At 42.1% G+C, this 26,990-nt stretch overlaps 1 long non-coding RNA gene across 2 annotated transcripts in view; it reads right to left on the bottom strand.

The window, feature by feature from the left end:
• LOC309533565 overlaps positions 1-26,783 on the bottom strand; it is a 30,347-nt gene extending 3,564 nt beyond the window's left edge. The window contains exons 1-3 of one of the 2 annotated variants that reach the window (XR_014220286.1): positions 26,674-26,783; positions 16,167-16,371; positions 10,805-10,883 (exon numbers count right to left, since the gene is read on the bottom strand). This is a non-coding gene — a long non-coding RNA (uncharacterized lncRNA). Of the gene's footprint in view, positions 1-10,804; positions 10,884-16,166; positions 16,372-26,673 lie in introns of those variants that run through there. The other variant, XR_014220285.1, reaches the window with a different exon arrangement.
• Positions 26,784-26,990: the final 207 nt, after the last annotated feature.

Raw genomic sequence — 26,990 nt, 5'->3', positions numbered from 1 at the left:
GCGATTAAATCTCAGATTATTGACTCCCACCTTTCTTTCATCAAGGCAACATAACCAGGTGCTCTTCCATTCAGACTCAGACCTTCATTTCAGCATGGTTACTTCTTCCTGAAAACAAAGTCTGGATCAATTTCACCCATATAAACTAAACAAAGCTGAGCCTCCCATGTCAACATTCAAATTTGGTAATAAAACCATTGGTAATAAAGGAGAAAAACATGGATGAAATGCAAGAATGTCTTGAGCACTTAGGGGCAGATGGGGCTCATCAACCAGGGAAGGTAGCCCATCTAGGAGAAGGAAAACTCTGATCCTAAATCCTTGTAGTCGTCCTCCTCCTCCTCCTCCTCCTCCTCCTCCTCCTCCTCCTCCTTCTTCTTCTGTGATCATTAATAGCCGAGTAAGATTGTCTTCCATGAAAACGGTCTTAACAGTGAGTCTGTAAGTGACTGTGGAGGCCAGTTCTGAATCCATAAGTCCTTCCACTGTGGGGACATAGGTTCCTGGGCAGGAGTTGATCATGGTGAGGGTTTGCCAAATATGCCTTCCTCTTAGCACGTTTCTCCCTTTCGTCCTGAGTTTGAGCATCTTCAAGCCCATGACACCTTTGGTAAAGGCTGTTCTCCTACTGGAGCATTCCCAACTGTTGGTGTTTATACTACATTTTTTAAGATTTGCCTTGAGAGAGTCTTTAGACCTCTTTTGTTAACCACCAGCATTACGCTTTCCATTGTTAAGTTTGGATAGAATAGTTGCTTTGATAGACGATAATCAGGCATCTGCACAACATGACCAGTCCAATGAAGTTGATGTTGAAGAATCATTGCTTCAACACTGGTGATCTTTGCTTCTTCCAGTATACTGGCAATAGTTTGCCTGTCTTCCCAAGTGATGTGTAAAAATTTTCAGAGACACCATTGATGGAATCTTTCGAGGAGTTGGAGATGGTGTTTGTAAGTGTTCCACATTTCACAAGCATACAGTAAGGTTGGTAGTGCAACAGCTTTGTAAACAAGCATTTTGGTTTCCCTGTGAATGTCCCTCAAACACTCTGCACTTCAATCAGGAGAAAGCTGCACTTGCAGAGCAAGAGTGGAGTCCCCAAAAGGGCTAAATGGCACCTAGTGCACCTGCTTCTGGCAACTCCTGCAGCCAAGCTGCTGCCAAACATATTGCTCTGATTTCCTTAGGACCACATCAGCGAGGTTGAGAGAGGGGTTTTGTTGTCTGGGCAGCTAACACAGACTTCACCCCCAGAGGCACACTCCATTGTCTCTCAAGACAGGTAGATGTCAACAACTAATCACACAATCTTCCAGTATGCTTCATGTTCATGTTACACTCTGCTTTACCTCGTTGTGTGAACAATGGCATTTTCCACTGAAAAATACAGAGCAGGCCTGTACATAAAGCCAAAGGCAGTGTGTGTGTGGCTGGTGTCGTATGGAGCATTCAGCTCGGTGGGTCACAAGTTGTGCAGGCTGACACGGAGAAAACAAGTAGGTGGATGCATGCAATATTATCATATCAGCTTATCTTAGATGTCACTCCACATAATGGTATGATACACACTGTGCTCCTCTGGGTTATTCACCTGTAGGCAAAAGAAATGATGACAGTAAATTGCTGCCAGCTCTTTTGAACCACATTGCAGTGTTCAGTTTATGATGTGATGCCCTTCTTGGAACCAAAGCCCGCAGAGTTCACACAGCTCTAGTTATGGCTTTAGGCAGAAATCATGCTAGGAGATCAAAGAGGGACAATGTGGTAAAGTACCTTCAATGGCTATGATTTTGAGCAACAGATAATACTCTATCTATCTTGAATCCCAAACTCATCCTGCGCATCATGAATCTATGTTTGCTCTTCTTCTTTAAGTTTGTGTTGCATAACTGTGGAGGATTGAATAATGTGCCGTTCAGAGGCATTTGTCAGTCTTTAACATCTTGTTCATGGTTTCGCTTAGGCCCTCCTTTCCCCACACGAAGTAAATACATTTTTTTTTTTGGGGGGGAAACAAATGTATCTGCTGGGTTTGATAAATAGTTCATCTTATGCTTGATTTATGCAGCTCCGCCTGACTACGCCACATTTGATTTCGGTGACTGATTCCCCACCAGCAGTTTCATTTGCCACATTTCCCTTTGCTCTTTATAAAACTAACTTTACAATAGTCTTCATTAATATGTTTTTGAAGATCTTTTTCTCAGCGGGGGGATAATTCTCCTCCCATTTTCCTTCTAATGCAAAAATATATCATGCTTTCTTATAAATAATATACTCTCCCCTTGATGTTTTGTCAACTGCTTTTATGCAGTCATCTAGAGAGCTGCCTGGGAGCAGGTTTCTGATAACTGCTTATAGTCAAGTAATGTCATGTACTTATACCATTGATAACACCTTTCCTCTTTGGTCTGTCATAGATGTCAGAGGGACATTCATGTTTCTTGAGTTTACAATCATAGTCACCTTATTTAATGAATGAGGAATTGTTTTGCTTCCCTTTTGGAGTGAGGGGTTTCCAAAATTGCTTGCAATAAGAAAAAAAGACCAAAGTTCTCAAGGGATATGTGAGGTTCTTTTTCTTTGGTATAGAAACCAAGGCGACTTTCTCATGTCAAAAGAAGAGGCTGCCAAGTAAGGTAAGGATAAGTTAAAGGCCCCCTGGATGGTTAAGTCCAGTCAAAGGCGACTATGGGGTTGCAGCGCTCATCTCACCTTTCAGGCCGAGGGAGCTAGCATTTGTCCACAGACAGCTTTCCAGGTCATGTGGCCAGCATGACTAAACCACTTCTGGCGCAATGGAACACATGACGGAAACTAGAGCGCACGGAAACACTGCTTACCTTTCCGCCACAGCGGTACCTATTTATCTACTTGCACTGGTGCTTTCGAACTGCTAGGTTGGCAGGAGCTGGGACAGAGTAATGGGAGCTCACCCCATCGCATGCAGGGATTTGAAATGCCAAGCTTCTGATCAGCAAGCCCAAGAGGCTCAGTTAGGGACACTTGAGGAATTCAATCTTTGTGAAATCATATATGAAATGACTTGATCTCCGCAGTACAAATATAACAAAGCAACCTGTGATGCATGTTTTGAATGGACCTGCATATTTAAATACTTATTTGGAGAGGATTTGTAGCTTAATGCAGAAGCACGATCAGCAGTGGATGCAGTGATAGGGTTGCACTATTCACCTGATGTGCATCTGGTCGAATCACTACAGCATCCTGGGGTGCAGAGGGAAAGGGGCATGACACACCTTGCAAATGGAGCCATAAAAGACCACAGGAGGACGGGACAGGATGTGTTACACCTCCCTTTAACTATGCTTGGAAAATAAAGAGGACTGCCCTTATGTGCTCATGGCAGCTGCCACCTTTCCCCTCACCCTATGATGGCTGTAGCGATGGGTACATGGGGGGACCCATCAGTTCTCCCCCCCCAGCAGTATTCAAGGGTTCTGTGTGCAAAATGAATGTGTACATTCTCTCTTAATACTCGTTCACAGCTACAGTTCACCTTGTAAAAATCTCACATCCACAAAAAGTGTACTATGCTATGGCTGAGATCGAAAGTGTGGCTTGAAGCTAGCTCAAGGGCTTGTGATCACCCTGTGATGTTTTCCACTTTCTCTACTTTGAATTAAAGACCCCCCATGATGCATCACAAATGGTTTTCAAGACTGTCCTTAGTTTCAAAAGCCGTTTGCCAGCACAGGTGTCTGGTATTTGAAAGAAAACTGACAGCCCTCTCGGATTACAGAATGCAGAATGCTTGGCACCTTTCATTCTCTAATTATTATTAGTGTAAATGAAACAAAATGTTGCAGTATAGCCTTGCCCCTAACAGATCTGAGTGCTCCTGTTCAGGATTCCAGCCAGCTTCATCCTCTTCCAGAACACTATAGGTCATAAAGAACTGGAGCAGAATACCTCCCAGACCCTCCAAGTGTCCCTATTTTCCAGGGACGTCCCTGGTTTAGAGAAGCTGTCCCAGTTTTCTGACTTGATCCTGGAATGCCCCACTTTTCCTTAGGATGTCCCTATTTTCATTGGCATGTCTCTCTCCTGTCCTCCTGTCTGTTTATTACTGGTGCTACTGGGAGCTTCAAGCCTTTGGCCTGATTTCTGTGTTGTTGCAACACACATCCAGTGCTGGATTTACGTTTAAGCTAAACAAAACAAGCCATAGCTTAGGGCCCCACTCTCTTGGGGACCCCCCCCATATACTTCTTCTTAATTGTATTTCACTATTAACATACTTCTTCTTAATTGTATTTCAGTTCAACAATTACTTTGATAAAATACATATTTTGTTATGTGCAGTTGGCTTTAGATACCTATTAGGTCCATAAATTACCATATAGCATATATTCAACACGAGAAACAGCAACAATTTGTTGTTGACAAAGGACAGCTGGACATATAAAGGGGCCAATTACCTTCAGTAGCTTAGGGCCTCATCAAACCTAAATCCGACCCTGAACACATCCCCTTTGAGCCAGTGCTGTGGGAGCAACACACACTGGGTTCCCTCTGCCTCACCTCTCCCTCTCAGTAAGCAGCAGGAATAACTGACATGAGGAAACCAGGTGTTCAGTGCCTCCCCCCTCACCTGTGCCACTCCACCAACCACTGCTGGTAGGTTCTTTTGCTGGTTAATAATTTAAGAAAAGTTAGAAAAGTTGGGAGCCATGTTGATACTTCTGCTTATGGTGAGCCTCCTAGAAATATCTGCAAAATTGGGGCTTCCTGAAGAAAACAGCTGCCTGAATTTAATTTGTTAGGGCCAAAAGCTGTAATTTCTGTATTGTTGCTAGTTGGGCCAGATGACCCTTTGAGTCCCTTCCAACTCCACAATAAACTCTACAATTCAACTCTATGATTCTATGAAATGTAGCATGAAAGTAAGAAATGCACAAGTCGGGGAATCCATCCTGACTGGGGACACTGAGCACCCATTCCCACACCCAAATAGTTCTAATCCAGTTGCTAAAAGAAACCCATGTACGCATGGAAGTGATTTAATTGTTCTGCCAAATCAATCGGACTGCATAGCTTTCCCCCTCTTTCATCACCTTACAGAGGTACCTCAGGTTAAGTACTTAATTCGTTCCGGAGGTCCGTTCTTAACCTGAAACTGTTCTTAACCTGAAGCACCACTTTAGCTAATGGGACCTCCTGCTGCCGCCGTGCCACTGGAGCATAATTTCTGTTCTCATCCTGAAGCAAAGTTCTTAACCTGAAGCCCTATTTCTGGGTTAGCGGAGTCTGTAACCTGAAGCATCTGTAACCTGAAGCGTATGTAACCCGAGGTACCACTGTATATTTGTCATCACACACTTTGTTTCAAGCTGTCAACAGCAATGGAAAAAACTGTCCTTCTTCATACCTTGTTCATACCAGCCTCCCCATCAATGAACAGAGCATTATTGTTTCCAGCAACACACGGACTAAACTTTGTGCGTCGGCACATGCACTGAGTTCTTCCGTCATCAGTACAGCAGCTACAACTGAAATTATAATGAGATTCATGATTTTGCATAAACCCTAGGAGGCAATAACTTTGCCATGTGACACCTGTCACCGGCGTACACACAGCACTAGTGTGGATCAATCTTTCCGTACCCCAGAGTCTTCACATTTATTTGCAAACTGTAGAACATGGGCTAAACAAGGATTTCTCAGAAAGGGTTGGATATCATTCTTCTTTTCTACCTTTTTTTTTAATTCGGCAGCATTACATTTCACTGCTGATGACATTAAGATTTTACGTGAATGAGGCCTAATTCATTAAGGAACCACTTTTTACAAACTCATTGAAATGCAGATTTCTTGCAATAAAATAAACAATGCTGTGGGGAAATATACATGTTTGAAATTGCATAATGTATAAAAGGAGGCTGTGCCAAGTAGTTGACTCTTGCCAGGAACCAGAGAGCCCCAGGTATGCATGCCTAGTGCCTACCCAAGCACTTTCTTATGTACACTGATGCTTCTACAGCCTCCATAACATCTTATGGGCAAGGGGAAGCAGGGTTCTGTCACTTTCTTACCATAAAATAACTAAAAGGTGGTTGAGTAGGGAATGTACTCGGTGGTACCCTCTCCCCCTTTTAATGCAGCTTTATATAGGCCTTTCTTTCTGGTGATTATCTGTGTCAGGTAGGCCTTTACAAGGCCCCAATTATTTCACAGAATAAGGTCTATCATGGGGATAGCCTGCTGATTTCTGAAGAATTCTGGTTTGTAGTTGTTTTATTTTTGTTTTGTCCAAGCAGAGCACTGTGTGTATTTTTTAAAAGACATTTAAATGAAGGTTTTAACTTTTTTTTTTAACAACAACAACAACAACAACCACAACAGGCAACATTTAGGATAATCTTACCTTTTGCAAAGCCCATAGACCTAGAGAAATACAGAGATACACAGGTTACATAGGAAAATGTAGAACTACACAAGGCAGAAAAGCACAATTGCAGAGTAACATGAAGCTTCAAAATACTCATTACTCATGAGTGATGAGCCAAGACATTAAATTAGAGGCTATTGCTGATCTGTTTGAGTTTAAGGTTATAAGATAAGGAAGAAATTTGACAGCATTAGGTTCTTTCCATTAGGATCTCCTTGAATTTGGTCAAGCAAGCTTCTTCTCCACTGGGACAGCTCAGAGCATTATTGTGTAGGAAGGTTTTTTGTTTTTAAGGAAAATCCTTACTCCAGGTCCTTAAAATCTCACATTCTGGTTAACACAAGCACCCCAGAGTTTGCTTAACTACTGAGCTGTGAGAGCTTATCTAAATAAAGCATGTGCAATAGCCCCCCCCTACTGTAAGGACATACCTTTTGTCATGGAGTCTAATCTGTCTCTGACCCCGCAGATGACAAAGAGGAAATATGTGTATTTGTGAAGATTCAGCAGGACTCTGAGGAACTGCCTTTTGAATTAGTTTCTCTGAATTTCTCTCCTTTCACTCTCATTCTTTGGAAGTTGGTAAATCCTCTCTGTTTCCACATGATGAATTTGGTTGGGCATAGGAGCCAACTCTTAGGGGCCGAGGGGGCTTCGCCTCCCCCAATAAAATATTTGAGGGGGTCCCAAGTCCTGGCCTCAGGTTGGTGGGCATTGCCATTCAAATGGTGTGTGTGTGCATCATGTGATCAATTATGTGGGGTTACCTCCCCCCCCCCAATATTTTATTCAAGTAGGCACTCCTGTGGTTGGGCCTGGAATTTCTTCTTCATGGGGTTATTTTCAGACCAAGGAGCCCCGAGGGTACATTTTAACACCAATTAATATCAATTTAGATGTCTTTACAAACAAAGTAAGCAAGCATTAACAAAAGAAGCAATGAGCTAAGGAAAGTAGCTATATGATTGTCGGAGTCTTCTTTACCTAGAATATTAGCAGTTCTGGTAGAGGCAACCAGCAGTCTGGGAGCTCCATTTTATTGTCTCCTGTGCAAATAATAATGATGATCATGTTGATGATGATTTATTTATTTATTATACCCCGCCCTCCCTGGCCAGAGGTGCCTCCATTATGTTCACTTCTTACAGGTGGGCTACAACAGTTCGTATATGTTCGTATATATTAAAGCTACCCACACAGTTCTGTTGAAGCCTATACCTTTGCAGGTCTTTAAGACAGGATGCCAGCAAACTCTCTAAATGATTTTTCTTGAAACCGAAACATTCTGATCTGCAGATAAATACGTTTGCTTTGTACTACCAGTGGCTGCCTCAACCTTCCACTTCCCACCCTTTCTGTAAGAGTTCTCCCTGATGGCTAACCTTATTTCCAGCATGTTTCAAAGGATCTTACGGTACAGTTGTGTGTTAGAGCCTTCAATGCTTCCTTCAGCTATCAGTAATGGCCCAGTAATTCCCCCTTTCAAGATGGTATGAAAGATACATATATGTATCTAAGTAGCGGTGCAGATCTTAATTGGAGCTGCATTTGCGGTTGACTTCTTTGCACAACAGCATGCAATGGTTTTGTTGCTACTTTTTCTGTTGTGTGTCTAACAATTTCGAACCAGCTTCCTATTCTGGACACTTATCTACGGATATGCAGTTTTTGTACTGATATGGAAACTCTCAGATATTAGTGGCATCATTTGTCATCGCTTTAGTTGGTTTGCTCTGTGTTGCTTTGGGTTCTGCCACTCTTCCCGTATGATCAACTGATATGCACAAATTAGATGACCCAGCGTTATTCCAATCTGTGTGTGACAGAAGGCAGCCTTGCACTGCATTTGCTTTTCTTTCTCCTTTCCTATTAGATCATGACAAATTTTAAATGCAGCTTTTAATTGAAACATTACAGCACTGCAGATAGTGTCACTATACAATGCAGTTAATAACTTCCTCCAGGCAGTTCTGGGCACAGTCATTACCTGACCTGGAATTCAAAGTGGGGGGGGGGAGTGACATTATTGGACAGGTGTGACGATATCTCCCTTCCGAGAACCTACTTTTACATTTTAGTATGGAGCAGAGCTCGCCTTAATATTTCATTGCTCACCACTGGAGAGGACTGTGCTGCATTCTTAACATCATTTGCTGGACACAGCTTGGCACAAATTGGATTTTAAGGAATGGCTGATGTCCATGAAATATTGAACAGAATTTAAGGGAACAAATATATATGGGCCCTCTCTCCTGAAATTCATGGCTTGATAGACTGACGACTAGGCATCAAGTTATAGATGCTAAGGGTTGATCCCCTAATTAGGGTGGCATTGTTGATGAAGGCAACAAAAGTTAGAGGGGGTTGGGTGGGCAAGGGGCAGTTGCAAGGTCCTAGAGAGGATACAGCTGTGTGAAGAAGAAGAAGAATTTGGATTTGATATCCCGCTTTATCACTACCCTAAGGAGTCTCAAAGCGGCTAACATTCTCCTTTCCCTTCCTCCCCCACAACAAACACTCTGTGAGGTGAGTGAGGCTGAGAGACTTCAGAGAAGTGTGACTAGCCCAAGGTCACCCAGCAGCTGCATGTGGAGGAGCGGAGACGCGAACCCAGTTCACCAGATTACGAGCCTACCACTCTTAACCACTACACCACACTGGCACATACAGTATGTATGTGCACCATACATATTGCCCTGAGTAAGTGTTGATGTGCGATTCAACTGCTTGCTTGGTCAGTTTCAGTCCCTGAAATGGTGGGACAGGTGGCATCTGACTGAATCATACATTGCCCTTTGAATTGGGAGGTGCATGGAGTCAGCCCCTGACCAGAGCTAGGCTGAATCACAAAACAAGAGCGTATAAGCAGCCTTCTTCCAAAGCTGGCATCAGCTGGTGGTCAGGCCCATATTTGAGAAAGCAAGTGGATTGGCAGACTGGCAAAAGCAACCCAGCACTCCTGCCAGTGCTCTCACAGCATTCAGACCTTGCCATTGCCTTGCCTGTCCTCTTCTCACTAAGCAGCAACAACAACACTGCCAGGGGGCTATTACTGTGACCACTAAGTGGGCTACTCTTGGTGCTGACCTACAGCTGCCACCCTGAACCCAGTCTCCTATTGTATTGAGAGCTGGAAGAATCAACAGGAGGTCCACGATGGGCAGTTAACAGGAAATGACCGCACTGAGGGAGCCTCCAGCTAGACTAGCGGCAGGCTAGTCCTAGGAACAATGTCCATTCAACACTGCTTGTCCATGCTACACCTTATTTTAAGCAAGCTGATCTGAAATGTTGAAGTTTCTCCACCTGCAAAAACTGGTGGTTTAATTCTCAGGAGATATTAAGGCATTTTACACCACCATACTTGGCACCCAGGCAGTACTAGCCTCTTGTCAGCCTCTTCACAGTCCCCCATTTGCCCTCCTTCATCTGAGCAATAGTGACATTGTCACAGAGCACCAACCAGATTTTCCTTTGTAGTGACCTTACTGAGGGCAAACAGAGCTAATTCAGAGCAACAGCAGCATTCATGATTGGCATGTTCCTCACTCTGAATCGCCTTAGTTTGTCCTCAGTGAGGTCATCACACCCCCCAAATTACAGGTAGAAGGAAAAGAGTAATTTAATAAAAAAAAAAAAGAAAATGAATCAGCAGCCGAATAGTGTGAAAAAGATAAGCTTTGAGATGGCTTTTGAAGAAACATGTCGGGTTTCCCAAAAACTCATTTTTTGTGCCAAAACCGTTCAATGGAAATCTTTTTAAGCATTTCTGTTTAAAATGAGGATTTCATTTATTTCAGTAGGCAAGTATAATGACCAGGGTTGGTGTGAGTCATTTATGGATATGGCACAGCAAAGGCGAAAAGAGAAATTGGGCTCCTAGCCCAGCTGAATGAATCCACCCTCAAACATGCTATTCCCTAAGCTGATATCAAGGGTGACTAAAAAGAATCATGGAGTGATTACTCTATTACAGGGGAGAAAGTCAATTTTATTGGATATGTGTACTGCTCAGCCCACTGTGCTTAGAAATTCAAGCACAGAAAGAGAGCCTCTGAAGACAAGTCCTCTGAGACGATCATCAGAGAGCTGACAAAGCAATTTTATTTTCAGATAAACTACAAGTGATGTGAAATGAGTAAAGATGTATCATCTGTGGGGTGATGACTGATGAAGACAGACACATTTTAATATACCATTCTCAGTGGAGAAAGGGAAGTGGGGGGGATGTGTCTTCAGTGAAGCATGTGCCAGGAAGTTCGTCCATTCAGAATTTTAATGGGAGTGTTGGTAGTGCTTAATTTCTAGAGAAAGAAACAAACACTCGGTGATCTGAAAGCCCTTCCCTAATATTTGATGAGTGGGAAAACTCTGTAGTTACTAAGTGATAGAGGAGTTGCGCTCTGTGTGTGGTCATAGACAAATACATCCATTCAAACTTTCTGTGTTCTGAGATTGAGTCTTGACACTGGAGGGGAAAAAAGAAAAAGTCAGGACCAAGCTCCAGTGATCCCTGGCATAAACCCAGTCCCAAGTGCAGAAGTCAGTGATTGAATTGGTTTCAATGCTGGATTGTTAATATCGCCACCAACAGTGGTCCATGTCTAATTGGAAAACATATTGTATCAATTTGCATACTTGATACACATAAGTTGCTTTTAGTCATTAGGAGGAATCTTGCATGACACTTGTATATTTACAAGCTATGAAATTTGGGAAGCAAAAACTCATTTTACTAGGCAACATTATACTGGTGTTTGTCAGCTATTACCCTGTGGGAGAAAGTTGTTCATCATGTGAGTAATATAGGAATGGTGTGTATGTGTGGTATGAGCATAAGAGGGGTTTTTTTGTGTGTGTGTGCGTGCATGTTGCAGGAAGGGCCATAGCTGAATGCATGCAAAAGGTTCCAGGTTCAATCCCTGCCTTCTCCAGGTGGGATGGTGAGATACGCCTTGCCTGAACCCCTGAAGAGCCACTGCCAGTCAGCGTATACAATACTGAGATAAATGGAACAATGGTCTGACTTGGTAGGAGGCAGCTTCATATGTTCCTGCTGTGAATGGGGAACTTTATGGGCAGTAGAATGGACACAATGAAGATATTGCACAAGGCATTCCCTGGGTGAGGCAACAGACAAAATTGTGCCTACTCACACCACTCTGCTCACAGAATGACTGGACTTGCAGATAAATTTCACTCCAGTGAAATTATGAGGAAAATGTATTCTCTTCTTATTTGGCTGCACTACTAGTATCCTGATCTAGAACATTTACGCCAGAAAAGGCGCCACAACTCTGAAATAATACCATGTTTCCTAAAGCTACCCTGATGTAACTGTTGCATTTCCCCGGTCTCAAACCCACAGGCACTGCCATTCAAATAGCAAGGACCAGACTGAATGGATGGCTATTGTAATTACTGTATATACTGGAGTGGAGTCCCAGTCCAGGGTATGTCCACTGTAAATACAACTCGGTGGTAGAACACACACTTTGCATGTAAAGATCCCAAGTTCAGCCCCTGACCACTCCTGGTGGTGCTGGGAAAACTGTCTTATCTGCAAACCTTGGAGAGCTTGGTGCAGCTAATACTAAACTAGACAGATCAGTGATTGTGATCCAGTGTAAGACTACCCTGCCACTAACTCTACTCTGATTACTTTCTGTGAGACCCAGCCATGATTAACTTTAGTTGGATCAGAATCCTTTAAAAGTGATCAGTCCAAAGCATGAAAATACTTATAGATGAGTAAAATAAAGAGGTTGTACCTATGTCTAGGTTTTCTGGATATTCCAGGAAATTATATACAGCAGTAAAAGAAGTGCTCAATGCCAGGGGCTGGACTGAGGAATGGTGGGAGCCACCACGTATGACATTAACATATGAGAATGCTGGAGGTGAAATAGTTAAACAGGTTACCCAATCAGGACCCAGGGGGTGGAGTCAGAGGGACTATAAAACCAGCTCTGGGAGGGGCAAAGGGCATGAGTTCGTTGGGAGTTGGGTGGTTGGTTGGAGTGGGAGTGAATTGGGATAGAGTCTGTGGGTAGGTTGAGTTAGTGTAGCGAAAAAAGCTGAGTCAGGAATAGCTAGGGACTAGGAAGAGAAGTAAAATCTGAGAGGTGGTTTAGTGAGTGAGAGCAGGTAGCAGAAGTTATAGGTCTGGATAGGCACCCCATGATTGTAATTGACCGATACCGTTTATGAAATCACACACTTGTTAAACTGCAATAAATAAATAAAAGTTTATGTTCCAATTTAACCCTGACTGGACTCAGTATTGTACCAGGTAGGGCCTGGGTGGCAGCAGCGAGAAATAACGTGGTGGCACAGGGAGCAATAGACAGTGAAACGTCCGGGGACCCTGTGTGATTGTCACACACACCCTGCACCATCCCGAGAAGAGGAGGACAGTATAGATTTAGAACAGTGGTTTGCAGAAGGGCATAGTTCAGATACTGCTGAGACGAAAAGCTGGGAAACATTGGAGCAGCAGCAGCAGGAAGGAGAAGCACCTGAGGAGAGACAGATAACAGATTCAGTATCTCTTGAAAGCATTCCTGATCCCCCCTTCCAAAACCAGGCAGGCCGTGAGAGTAGCAGAACAGAAATCTGAGAGGCAGAAAGCACTGACTAGCTGGCGCAGGGGTAACGTAGATTAGGAGGGACTGAAGAAGTGGGACTTTACTTGGAGCAATTCCATTATCTAAGAGAGACAGCATTCCTTTGTCTCTCTGTGTGAATACTGAATAAATTATGTGGTAAGAACTCTTTTTTGTTATCCGCTTTTTGACTGCCACCAGGGGGAGGGATCATAATTCCCTGAACCCAGAGTGAAGACACTCTGCTACGTGAATGGGTATTCTCCATGTACTTCGGGAAGAAGGAGAAAAATGAGTTCCATTTTGATTAATGGGATTTGCATTTGCATTTTATATATTTGAAATGCATATGCATTTATTTGTTATTGTTATTTACACAAGGATTGTATTTAAATGCTTCCTTTGAATTTGGAAGCTGTTCTTGAAGTTCATTGATGAAAAATACACTAATACACTCCCAGAAGGGTCTTTTGTTTTGCAAGCTTTTGTTTTTATTTTTTACCATCACTCTCTCAACTGCAGGGTGCTCTTTATATTTAGAGGAGTTTAAAAGTTAAAACAATAGGCACCTCTGTTGAGTGCTAAATAAGAAAATGCTCAATAAAAGATATGTATCTTGCTAAAGATGGATTCTGTGCTATGGAAGGAAGGAAGAGTTTAAAAATTGTTAACAAATATGATGAAAAATGACTTTTTAAAATATATATATAAGGGGAACAGGAATACCAGCTTCCAATAATGCTCCTCATAAAGAAAACTGTGACAGGTTTTTAATGTGATGGACATCCTTTTCTGCTGCCTGGTAATAATGACTTCTAGGAACAATGCTTCATGCTTTCATCTCTGGAAGTTAGTTCCATAATGGCCTAAGCTTCACATTTAACCTTTTTTAAGCTATGGAAACTGCCAGAAGAATATATATTTCCATAGTTGTCTGGAGTGTTGTTATTTGTAGGCCTAGAAAAGTGATACATGGTATCTTATATGAAAGCTGGCATTTGTGGATCTAATTAATGGTCTACTCTTGTCTATATGTCATTTTAAACGCCAGTCATATTCAGGTATTTTTGGATGCCCTTTCTCCCTAAATATTTAGACAAATATTGTAAGCTAATAATATCTACACAGGGACAGAGAGGTAAAATATTGAGACACTGAGTAATAGAGAACGGGGGAGGAATTCAATTCAGTTTGCATTTAAAAGCAAATCTATTTGCACTTACCAAAATAAAAAAATGTATGTTAGTCCTCACTCTGGGGAATGAACACAGTTTGGCATAGAAACTGTGCTTGAAGAAACACAGCTTGAAGATAATGATGGTGATGGTGATGACAAGAGTAAAACACCATGAAAATATAGACAGGGCCGGTCCTATAACATTGCCTTGGGGGGAATGTGCCTCGGGTGGTGGATCACAAGGTGTGGTTCATTTCACCTCCATCCGTTACCCATGGGCCTGCTTGCCACTATATTTCAGTTCCATCTGCATGCATTTTTGTACACATTACTGGGCTGCAGAGCTGCGTCGCAAAATTCAGAGAAATGGAAATTTTGAAGGATTGCATGTTTCACTTTTGCATATTGTTTTGAAATGTGCAAGTTAGCTCAGTATGCTTTTAAATGCTAGCTGCATCCCCAGCCCCAACCCCACAGAGTGATTCCGTGTACCCAGCTGAACGTTATCACCGAAATATTTTTCAGATATTAGGAATGCTATGAGTTCCAGTTTCACTGCAAATTGCAAAGGGAATCGGAACTCATGCGGCAAATTTGCATGCATCTTGACCTCAGCGCAAATCCAAAAGAAAATTTAAAAGTGACATTGAATAGCTCTAAAATAAAGAATAACTATGGGAATAACCATGGCAGAGGCATCTCTACTATTTCTTCTTCATAATGTTCTTTGACAAAGGGGGTCTTCCTTGCTGGCTAATCCCAGCCCTGCCTCTTCCCTCCATCGCCGCAGGCCAAGTTCATCTTCACTCCAACACAACCACCCCCCTATGCAGCGTCTACTAAGGAGACAGCCAACATTCTTATCAATACGTTTTTCACTGAAGGGTGACTCAAAGTAAGTGGTATGAAAGAAGTTTCTGCTACAAGAGGGAGAAATGTAAGTGGAACCACTGGTAGGAAAGATTCATGTCATTTGAATGTCAGTGAATGGATACAGCAGGAGGCAGGCAGAGATCTTTCTTTTTAATCATTAAGATGCCATGAGCATTCCAGGGAAAGCAATATAGCAAAAGACAGCAGCAGGTTAGAGAAGTAGCTTATTGCTTCAATACAGTTTCTAAAAGTGAGGGGTATCAGGGGAGTTGGCTATGGTTGCATGGTAGTAAAAAGAGGCTCTCTTCACTGAATCTCATTTTTATTACAATTGTTTTTATTATTACATCCATGCATGACCTTTTAGAAACTTTGGGATTTGGGGACTCAGACCCTCCTTCCATTTGGATGGGTGTTTCTAGACAAAGTCTGAGGACTTTGTAGATGCCACATAGCCATGGAAATGTATTGATTGTTTTAGTAAGCTATTTTGAATTTTTTAAATACAATGTTCAAATATACTTCACATATTCCAAAATACCATTGACACAAAAATCAAGGACTGAAACTAAACATTTCTGAGCCCTTGCTCAAAAATATTAAGGTCTATTTGGTGAGGAAAATGGAAACTTATATTTCATTCTGTTTTAGGTTTCATAGTTGACAAAAGTGCCTCTTGCTGTTGTTAAAAATATATCATTCTGTTATGTTAGATTCTCTATTCACAGAAAATTAAGGAAATATACCCCTGGGGTTAAAAACAAAATGCTAAAGTGAGGGGGTTTTTATTGAAAATGTAAGGAATTAGTTAGAGTGATGATTAGTTAAAGCAAAAACTTCCATTAAATACAGTGAAAGTATTTCTCTAGGCAAGTGTGATGATGCAGTTTTGGTGTCTCGTGCATTGCTATGGCAACAGAAAAATGGAAGAAAGGGGGGGAACTGATACCAGGTATGTTGCAGCTGCAATTTTCATCTGAAAGGATAGGTGGTGGTGGTGCAGAATATTCACAACATATTTTTTGTCTGACAGGAACAACTGTCTTTACAGCAAAATACCATAAAGGTGTCTCAGAATATTGCAAAATTAGCTCACCTTTTAGCCTGCCTGTCACAAGAGAAGCATAAAGACATAATTTCACCCTGTCATTCGCGTATCAGAGCGTTGGCTTTTCTGTTCATTTTCTTGACTTCTTCAGCATCTCATCTACCCCAATTATTATACTCAGCACAAACTTCCTGCTAATCAGTACTTGTGAAAAACAATAGGGAGGAGGGTAAGAAGGCTTTCACCCTGGAAACTGAAGAGGAAGAAGACACAGGTAGATATTATAAATTGAAAAGGAGGCATTTCAAACTATTTAAATCAGTGCATCCATGTGTCTGAAAGTACATTCAAGACACTTCAGAGTGCCAGGAGAGGGACTTTGAAAGAAGCCAGATTTAAATGGCTATTGTCGGAGACAAAACAGTTGAAAGACTCATCACCACAGTCCTAAAGATAAACACAGGTGATATGGTACACTGATAAGTGGGTACCAGCATTCCAACAACAGAATCATTGTGTGAGGCAAAAGGGAGAAGGCTAGCCCATCTTCTCGTCTGGTCAGTACAAAAGCCATATTGGTTGCATATGTTTCATAGGGATCCTTGCAGGAGAACTTTGATCTTCATAACCTGGCCCCAGGCTGAAATTAAATGGTGCAGTGATTATGTGACTAGTGCCAACGCAGCAGCCATCTTGTTACCTCCTTCTCTCTCTCCCTGCAACACCTAATAACAGTTGACTTTACATTATTGCGTTGTTAGTTTTCCATCTCTGCTCCACTTTATTGGCTGCTGTTTGGAGGCCTGGACAGACTATCAATGAAATGATGTCATGTTGCACGCAGATGATGTCATATCACATTGTGGAAGGGAGGGGGAGGAGGTGCTAGACTGTTCCATCCATACAGTCTTTGCAGCATCTAATTTCAGCCTTTTCTGTTGTGGAAGCCAGGCTCAGCCCATCTGCTAGAGTTTCAGCCACTATCCTTAATCTACTCATTGTGCCAGTCAGCCAAAAAATGAGGCCTGTTGGTTTTTGCCTTCTGAAATGGCAATAAATGAAAATGACAATAGTACCACTGAATCATTAAACTGACAAAACATACAATCAAACAATCAAACAAACAAACATCATCAGAGGATAGTGAAGAGTCCCAATTTATCTCAGAAAAGCTATTTGAATTATGATGCACTATTCATTGCAAACCACTTAGAGTGCCTGTTAGAAAAGCAGGGCACCACCATTCATTCATTAATTCTACTTTTTATGATTTCCATTTATAGACTGCTTATTATCTGAAGAGTGGTTCCCATTTAGAACTGTATTGCAATGTAACGAGCCAGGTCTACATCCCCATTCATGTAAAATCCACAGTGTACAACCAGAGCACAAAAATAAGAGCAATGGGAGCTGAAATCCTATAATCATTTACCTGGGAGTAATCCCAGTGAGGCTTTTTTCCATGTAAATATGCATAGTATTTTGAAGTAAAACACTAAGAAACAATGAAGTAAGCATTTCAGCAAAGTAACCTTAACTCTGTGCTAAACTTTATCCACTGTGAGCTCAGAAATAGTCAAAACTTTATGTAGCATTAAAGGAACCTGAAATAAATAGGCAAATGCCACAAATCTGTGATGATTAAAGCAAAGCTACATTGTTTAAATTTGGTTTACGTTGGTTTTTTTTCCATGTGAGTTAGCACACTCTTCTAAATATTTTGCCATTTTCCTTCCTTCAGAATCTGTAAAAATATCCATTGATTTTAAAGGTGTCTGTCCAGCTCAATTTCTATCTTCCATCCCGTTTCAAGTAGGAACTGAACTGAATCTAACTATAAAAGACAGTCAATTTTCTTTGCAGTAATCTTTAATATTTTTCATCAGCGTCTTGCTCCCCAGACAAGGTGCTAGTTTTCCAATCTGAACCCACTCATCAATGAACAGCTAATGAGATTAAAGTGTTGACTTTCGAAAGTAATCACAAATAATAGAATGTATCATACCACCAATAAAGCTGATATTAAGATGGACTGCAATCTGAAGTATCATTGTGCTAATGCACAAAAATATTTGTTCCCCAGCCAATAAAATGGTTTGGAAATGCATCCTAAGAGTCAGAATAAACCTCTCCACTGAAACAGATACTATGGGTTGTAGCCAGTATTAAGTCTATTCAGCTAGACCTACTATCAAAATAAGAACAGGACTACTATAGGTCCATTAGTATCAATGTGTTGGTTTTGAGTAGCTCGCTACAACACTATGTACGTTGTAAGTAGAGATATAATTACAAATGATATATCATAAATTAAATAAATATTAAAAATTGAGTAGTTGTTCAATCTAGATAGGCATTTTTTTAATACAATGCCTCAAGCTTATATAAAGATGCATTGCTACCCACCGGTAATCAGTCTCAGGAGTGGGTATTAAAATTGTTCACCATTATCTAAAAATTTAACCCATCCCAACATTTGAATTGGAAATACTTGGTGTTTATCAATGGGTTTTCCATGGAACAAAATTAGTTTTCTCTTAATAAGACAAAAGGAGCAGAAATGTCAATTACTATGGCTTCATTTTCACTATTATTTTCCAATTACTTGAAGAAGCCTATTCATAGCTTAGAATGGTACGAAGTGCAGAAGCCTTTCTTTGCAAACATTTAGAAGAATGCCCAGGGCACTATATGTAAAGCTTCACTAGCTGTTCCTAAAATTTGAATCCCGTAAAATGTAGCAGCGCTAAACAATTTATGAAGCACAAATTGCAGTGGTTATTGGCTTTTTCTCATTATGTTTTCAGTTGCTGTTACGCTACTGGAAGTAAAATATTGATGCTTCCCTTTAAGTCTTAAAGACCTTTCCCTGAAGGATGGGGCTGTAGACTACAGTCAAAAATGCCATGGTGGTCAAAAATGACTTGTGGCTCAACTTGAACCTTCCATTTTCACATCCTGAAAACCTACTTACCCTTTAACCTGCCAAAAGTAAGAGAATGATGTTATTTTGGTGGGCTCATCCCCAGCTCACACTGAAGCATTAGCAGTGCAGTCTTATACACATCTACTCAAAAACACATTTCAATGAGTTCAATAAGGCTTACACCAAAGAAAGTTAGGCTTGCAGCCTCAGTGATCTGACTTTTTCCAGGCCCTGATGCATACACTCCAACATGTCCCAGTGGAAGACCAAGACCAGCGTCTTCTAGGGCCATGCTCCCATGCGAGTCATGTGATCTATGTGAGAGTACGGCACCCCAAAACACATTATTTGGACACTGTGTTCTCACATGAGAGCATGCCAAAAATTGGATGGCTCAATTCAATAAATTGAATCGAGACAGTTGAGGGATATGCTGCTGTACACCCTACTGTTGGTGGAAACAGAAGCAAGCTTACATACAAGGTGTGGGGGACATTTAGCCCTCCAGTTGTTGCTGAATTACAAGTCCCATCACCCCAGCAAGCATGGCCAATGACCAGGAATGATGTGAGTTGCAGTTTAGCAAAATCTGGAGGACTAAAGGTTCCTCACACCTGGTCTAATGAAACACCTCCAATTGAGATGATGGAGGACCTCCCTTGAACTGAATGGATGTAGAACAGTGTAGCTCAGGAGTGGGGAAACTTTAGTCTTCTAGTTGTTGCTAAACTACAACTCCCACCAACCCCAACCATCATGGCCAATAGTTTGATGAGAGTTGCAATCCAACAACATTTGGAGGTTCTCCTCTCCTGATGCAACTCGTGTGGAGAGGAACAATGGCCCAACATCAAGGCAACTGAGAGAAGGGAGAAACGAAGTTGTGATGGTTCTTGACAGAATGTCTCTACCCCCTGTTATCTAAACAAGAAGGAAAGGGAAGTGTGAGCTGGAACAGGATTTAACCCCCGTATCCATCTGTCTTTTTCTTTTCATATCACCAAGGTCCTTCTAAACACTCAACAACAGTTTGCATTTGTGTGTGAAAGAAAGGAAGGGAGCTGACTGAAACCAGAAGCTTCCTCAGAAATGACCTTCACCACATCAATAAATGATGAGCACAAGTCTACTCTGCTTCTTTGAACTAGCTTTTTGAAAAAGGGCACGAGGGCATTTTATTGCAAAGGTTCATGGTGGTTTCATGGTGAACGTTTGTGTTGAGGACTCGGGGTGGGCATGCCATCTTTGAAAGCAGTTTTTTGTTTGGAGGTACCAAGGCTCTTGGGCTACAATAGAGAATAATGTTCAGTAGTATTTAAAATGCCTAATATGTGCCTTATTAGCTCTTTGTACAGTTATGCTTGCCACTGTCTGCAGACTGGAAAATGGAATGGGAGTAGGTACTTCAGAAAATATTGAAAGCTCAAATTTTGGCTAGTAGGTTTCTTTATTAGGGATGGTATCAGAATCTGCGTTGCTCAGACGAGCTCACTTGAATGGTCTTCCCCTAAGGCGCCCAAAGAGACCCACATTTCTTGAGGATTAGACGCTCCCATTCACAGAGCCACCTATTATGACCACGATACAAGCTGTAGTGAGGCATTTTAATTTCTTGTCTCCATGCATGTAGCATTGTCTAGAGAGATACTGGGACTTGTCTCTCTGTTGTGTCCCTTGCCAGCTTCTCTCCCACCCCTGTACTGTCCATGGGGAAAATCTGCTGTGTGATCAGGATTGCACCTCACAGGGTCCTTCCTTGTGGCAATTAAATGAGGGGGAGCACCATGTACTCCAAAATAGTCGGTGTGGCCTAGTGGTTAGCATGTCAGACTAGGATCTGAGAGACCAGAGTTCTTGGCCATGAAGCTCTGTGGGTGACCTAGTGGTGATCACTGTCTCTCAGTCTAACCCACCTTACAGGATTTAAGGAAGAGGAGGACAACCATGTAAGTCACCTTGAGCTCCTTAGAGAAAAAGGTGAGCTATAAATGCAGTAAATAAATTATAAAAATTGGTTACTGGGGTGAACACGGCTGCGCCCCCAAATGCAAGCAGGTGAGATGGACATTTAGTTGACATGGCACTAATCATTTCCTTATTCACTCTTCCTGTCACTAACCTACTCTCTTCAGAGCCAGACTCACACCACAGTTTAGTTCCTGAGTTGCACCTTCAATACTTACTAGGTGAAATGCTTCAGACTTCTCTAAGAATTTCTAGCCCCTGATCCAGCTGGTATGTAAGCTTGGTGCTGTTTTGGCTGCCTTTGACTGACACTGGGTTTATCCACCATAATTCAAAACCAGCATATTTAGAATCCGATCCAGAGGGTTGAGCTCCATGGGGCTTCAAAGCTACTGTTTTTCACAAGCTGCCCCTATAACATTTGAAATAGATTTTAATCTTGCTTATTGCTTTTTCTCTTGTTTTAACAATGTTGTGGCTGCCAGTTTGTGCCCATGCGTGTGTTTAGTATTTGCATTTTAATTGCTTTATTCTTTTCGTAAACTGCCCTGGGAATATGACTGTAGGGTGGTATAAAAATACTTCAGCTAAATCGATAAATAATAAACTCTTCCCTCAAAATGGGGAGGAGGGAATTATGGACTTCAAGTGCAGCCTGCGACAGAACAGGAGGCTTGTGTGTATCTTTAGACTGTGGCTTTAATCTTTTTAAAACTGGCATCTCTCCTATGACTTCATTTACTACATAAATCTGCAGCTGTTGCTTTGGTTGTTCAGGCTCCCCCCTGCCCTCCTTCGTCTAATCCTTGCTTTATTATACTAACCTTGTGCTCTCTTTCTTTACTGGGATATTGAACTCTTCATTCATTGACTCATGTCTATTTTCAATTACAGCCTTGCTGCGATATGACTCGAAAATAAAGGCACGTAAGGTTTGAATCCATAAGGTCTCAGAAATGCAACTTCTATCACAGACTGACTTTTCTAAATATGGTACTCGCAGGATGGGAATTTTCCCAAGGAGATAATCTGAAGCATGTGAGCTGAGTGCCTTTGTGCTGCCTTCTCTTTTGAGTCCTGATTGAATATAGTGACACTTGCATTCTGACATTCAGAAGAAAAGGCTGTCCAATTCTATAAAGGGTATGGTTTGTGCATGCTAGGATCATTTATTTCTGGGGCTCATAATTCTTAATCGCTATTGCACATCTTCCTTCTCAGTACACCAATTGGCAAGAGTCTTTACACTCTGTCACGCCAAAAAAACCCACCCTTACACTCTGCCACGCCAAAAAAACCCACCCCACCATAAGATCGAGGGACCTAATTTAACATTTCTCCTCTCTGCCACAGGGTCATTGGATGGTATTGGGTACATTACTCCAGTACCCTATCAGACAAATGGGTAAAATAACAACAACAACAACTATTATTATTATTATTATTATTATTAATAATAATAATAATAATACCCTGTCCATCTGGCTGGGTTTCCCCAGCCACTCTGGGTGGCTCCAGTCACTCTGGACAGAAGTGAAATAATAGTCTAGTAGTACTTTAAAGGCTAACAAATGTATTACTACCTAAACTTGCATAGATTACCAACAATGAGCATCTGACTGTAGCCCAGGAAAACTTATACCAGATTCTCCTCCTGCTCCTGCTCTGTCTCCAAGGTTCTAAAACAGTTCCATTTGTTGCACTACAACCCACTTTACAAAGTTGTAAGGGTGAAAGATTGTAAAACACAGTGGCATATTTAAAATACTATTATAAAAAGTTGGATGGTTCAAATGAGAACTCAATGTGCAGAGCATGGGAGCATGGACTGCATTCTGCCTGCACATCCCACCCAGCTAAGTCTGTTACAGCAGACAACCACAGAATAGATGTGCTGAGGGGCCATATGAGAAGTCTGTTTGTAGGTCTCAATATGCTGGTTGTGTCCCAGATTCAATTTTCTTTTATTTTAGTGTGCTTCCCCGCCCCATTGTGATTCCATGACCTCATAGGTCACACCCCATGACCTCCTAGCAGCTCCACCAGGTCTAGTGAGTACCAACCACCTTTGGAAGTAAATGTGTATTGGTTTACAACTGGGCAGCATAATCCTATGCAAATTTACTCACTCTGCTCAATGGGACCTTGCAAGTGTGTTCCCTTGTAAGTGTGTTTAGTAATGCAGTCATACAATGCAATCCTATGAACATCTACTAAGAAGTAAGTCCCCTTTGAGTTCAGTGAGACTTACTTTCAGGAAAGGCTACTTTGAATTGCAGGCTCTGTCTAGCTAATTTTCAGTGCTGAACTTTCAATCCTCTGAAAATGAGTATTTCTGGAAGAGGCCAAATTTAGCTGTATCATTTGATGTCTTCTGCATTTAGACAAGTGTGTGAAGATATATAACACCATGACTTTAGAGACCAACAGATTAGGAGCTTCTACTCAAATGTTAATTACTTTTACAGATGGACAGCCATTAAGGAAAACCAGCTCTTTGATATCAAAGGACTAACTTTGACTATATGTGGCTGACCACTCCAAAAACTAAACCACTTTCACACACTTGAGCCTCAATATATTGGAACATCTTCAGTGCCTTTGATGTGGTAGATTAAATGAGCTCCCCCAAGTACTGTATCATTTCAAAATGAGTTTAATTTTAAGTTGTATATTAAAATGCAGGATCAGCACCCCTAGCCTACGGCACTGAAGCTACAGACCTTTTTCTACCTCTCTTATGTCACACATTTCATAAATGTTCAAAGTATTTTTTCCCCTTCTTATTAAGTGAAAAATGTCACCCCAAATCTTGCTACATTGGGAGGACCAATACATAAGAAATGTGGGGTGTAGATGGACTTCTTAGACATCCTAGAAAACATATTTTCAGCCCTAGGGCAGCAATCGTCCAGGACCAGCATGCCAGTTGGTGTGTTTGTTTTTGTACAGAGAAAAAGTGGGCATCACAACAGGCATGTCTCTTAATTTTTGTACAATTGGCAACATTCTAGCCATTCAAAAGTGAGAGCTTTCACAAGCATCTAGACATGCCAGAGTCATCTTCACATTGCTGGATAACAGATTTGTTTAGTTTAGAAGACTGGAGCAAATTACTCATTTGATTTTATTTCATGGTATATTTCATAACTTATTTTCAGACATGATCTTGGTTGTAATACTTGTATGTAATGACTCTAGAAAATGTGTGACTATGAAAAAGAAGGTTATTGAAAATTGATGTACATATGCACAAAACCAATAAGAAAAATTGGGGAGAGAGCCTAGGGGGCTAGGCTACTCTCTTGAATGTTCCCTTGGCACCTCCTTCTCAAAACCCAGGAAGCTTCTTCCCGGCTTAGGGAGTGAGGCGCGATGCTCATGTGCGTGACGACACCACAGACGTTGCCCCCACCCCCCACAAGCTCCCACTTCGCAAGCTGGTACTCCTGACCCTAACTGTTCCCCTACACAAAATTTCACTGTACACCACTTGGGGAGTGTGACCCCCCCCACCTTTCAGCCCAAATGGTACTGTCAGATGGTAAGAGTGATGGCTCACGAGTAACCAGGCAGGACTCCGACCTGTCTTTTACAGGTTTTATTTAGGTGCAAACTATTTACAGTGCAGAACCCCAAAGTTCATGTCTGCCTCAATCGCTAGCAGAATCCGGGAGTGCCTGTTTCCTGGCCCTCCCCCAGCATAAAAGCCTCGTTACGCCCAGCCTTTTCCTTCCCTCTTTGCGCTTTAGACTTCTGTGCAGGGTGGGCAACGAAAGGAGCGTGCTTCCCTCCTGGCCGGCTTTGCCAGGAGTGGTGCTAAGGCTCCCACCAGTATCATCTGGTCCTTTCACTTCTTTCCCACTGGAGGTGGGCTTTTCCTCATCACCGGAAGAGGAACTGTTTCGCAAGATTTTTGGAGGCTCCCTGTAGCACAACTGCCCCTCTATTTCCCACCCCTGTTCTGATGGCAGTTCCCTGACAGGTACAGTGTATGAAACGTTTCCTACATGATTCTGCTGAGTGCGTAAGATAGCCCTAATATATATACGCAGCTGGACTTTAGGAGGAAAACACTGTTTTGCCAATCTCATAACAACCAGTCAATGAATTGGCCTTGACTCTGTGACAACACTGCACATCAAGGGTAGAAGCATAACAGGAATCTGAGAAGAAGCACGCACAGGAACCATTGATGCAAGTAATAAAATACATGGCCCCTTCTCTTTCCCTGATCCCTCAGTATAGTCTTCTTGTACATTTTGGTCTGCTGCGTATACAAGCTGTCAGATGGAAATCCTTCAGTCCTAAGACCTTTGTGTTGGCAGCAATAAATATAACTGATTCCAATGCAAGTTCTGCTGTGCTGCAGGTAAATTATGGAAGCAGACAGGTGACAGCTTGTTCAGATGAGTCGTTTGTCCTCATTTATCCTGCATCATCGGAAGGCAAGGTGTATACAGAATGTCAATATGATTTGGCATTTGGGAATGGAAACATTTCCAGGAAGGGAAGAGCAATCCTGTGCTCACATATACCAGGTCCAGAAACACGTTGCTTCTATGTTGAGACAGCAGTTGCCAAATCCAATGGCAACTTATTGGAGGAGAGGGGAGAGGAAAGACACATGCAACCAGAAATGGCAGAAAAAAATAACAGATACAGCATCCCTCTGTTACTTACCAATCAGGGACTGTGCTGCCACTAATGCCCACTTGTCTTTCACAGAGGTAGCCAATAAGCTCACAACAATGGGGACATGCCTGAGACACACACCACTGTATAATCATCCAATGAAGTGTGCAAATCAATACAACTCCCACTCCAGCAGCCCCAGTGCTGCAGCCAGCAATTCCCAGGCACCCTTCCAGACACGGGTTCAAGTCTCTTTCTCCTCACCACCACTGACTTGAAACTCCACACAAACAAAGGGGAGGGAAATCAGGACACGCATCCCTGTGTCCTGGCAGAGGACCAGCAGGAAGCACTCAAAGCCTTCCTGGGACAGAGGTTCAAGACCCTTTTGTCGAAGAGAGGAGCCATGGCGCACACTGATAGCATCCTCTAGTGTCTCGCTCTATAGGGAAGCAGGAAACAGGAGTTTGAGCCCCATCAAGATGGAAGGGAGAAAATGCATGCCCTCGCCTCTTGAATGCTGGAAAAATATATACCAGGGCAAAAAACTACAGCTCTCATCAGCCCAGCCAACATTACAAATGATCAGGGATTGTGGGAGTTTGCCCAATGACATCTGGAAGACTGGGCACCACACTGGCTACTCCTTAAGTGAGTCACTTCCATGAATCTATCAAATTACATAGTGCTTCAGGACATAAACAGAGAGATAGGTCCCTGTCTCAAAGACGCTTAACCATGGGGAGATAACAGAGGGAGAGAAGATCCCATGATTGCTGAATTTCTTTTTCCCATGTCCAGATTGCTCTAAGATGTAGGCCTAGCAAATAACCTTAAAGGGAATCTTAACTTCAGCCCTCACCCACTTAATGATCTTGCAAGCTATTAAGTGGGACTAACTCTTGAAAATCTTCATCTGTCTGATGCTGCAGGAGGAGGGCAGGGGAGAGTGGAAGCTGAATAAGAAAAGGATTTAGTCCATTTCCCTTTCACCATCTGTAAAAATATTAAAATCCCAGGCCCACTCACCTACACAGCTGGTGTTCTGCAGCCGATATTATATTGCACAGATCACTTTCCTTAATCTCAGCTCATTAAACACTGCATGCATCTCTTCAGCATCCCATCGAACATCTCTCTTGCAGTCCACAATTAGTCAGCAATCCCATAATAAAAGACACCACAATGGACATCTCTCAGAAAAACCCAGCTAAGGTTGCCATAGCAGCCTTTCCTCTGTGGGGCTTCCATCTGTGGATTTGAATGGGAAAAATTAGCTTTCCAGTAACTTCATTGTTTTCCACTGAGTGTGTCTATACAGTAAGATTAGAATTCTCTGTGGATGG

Source organism: Podarcis vaucheri (genome assembly GCF_965113315.1).
Source record: "Podarcis vaucheri genome assembly, chromosome: 5".
NCBI lineage: Eukaryota > Metazoa > Chordata > Lepidosauria > Squamata > Lacertidae > Podarcis > Podarcis vaucheri.
This window is presented reverse-complemented; position numbering and strand designations above follow the sequence as displayed.